The sequence below is a fragment of the Opisthocomus hoazin genome, unplaced genomic scaffold, assembly GCF_030867145.1.
Source record: "Opisthocomus hoazin isolate bOpiHoa1 unplaced genomic scaffold, bOpiHoa1.hap1 HAP1_SCAFFOLD_135, whole genome shotgun sequence".
Classification (NCBI taxonomy): Eukaryota; Metazoa; Chordata; class Aves; order Opisthocomiformes; family Opisthocomidae; genus Opisthocomus; species Opisthocomus hoazin.
In genome coordinates this window covers 142,501-143,045 of record NW_027448926.1, presented here as the reverse complement: position 1 = coordinate 143,045, position 545 = coordinate 142,501, and the positions used below count along the sequence as shown (strand labels likewise).

At 73.0% G+C, this 545-nt stretch overlaps 1 non-coding gene across 1 annotated transcript; it reads left to right on the top strand.

Annotated features, from left to right (window-relative positions):
- Window positions 1–153, top strand: LOC142359774 (5.8S ribosomal RNA). The gene has a single exon (XR_012762611.1). It is a non-coding gene; the product is annotated as a 5.8S ribosomal RNA (ribosomal RNA).
- The last annotated feature ends 392 nt before the right edge of the window (window positions 154–545 follow it).

Genomic DNA, 545 nt, shown 5'->3' with positions numbered 1-545 from the left:
AACTCTTAGCGGTGGATCACTCGGCTCGTGCGTCGATGAAGAACGCAGCTAGCTGCGAGAATTAATGTGAATTGCAGGACACATTGATCATCGACACTTCGAACGCACTCGCGGCCCCGGGTTCCTCCCGGGGCTACGCCTGTCTGAGCGTCGCTTTACGATCAATCGCCGTCTGCGCCGCCGAGCCCCCCCGCCCCAGCGCGGGGGGGGGGGGCCGGCGGGCCAGCAGCGGCGCGGCTGGGGTGCCTCGCAGGGCCGCGCGCGCGAGCGCGCGGGCCTTCGTCCCCCTAAATGGAGACTCGGGGAGCGCTCCGAAGCTCCCCGCTCCCGGAGAGCGCCTGCTGGACGGAGCTCGTCCCCGCCGGGCTATCGGCGGTGGGTTTGGGGAAGAGAGAGCGAGAGCGAGCTTCGGGGGAGGGAGGCGCGGGGCGGCGATGGCGCGGGCCTCGCCGCCGGCCTCCCGCGCGGGCGTCTGTCTGCGGGTGGGCACCGCGGGGGTGCCGTGCCGCACTGACGCGCGCGCGTGCGCGCGCCGGTGGGTGGGG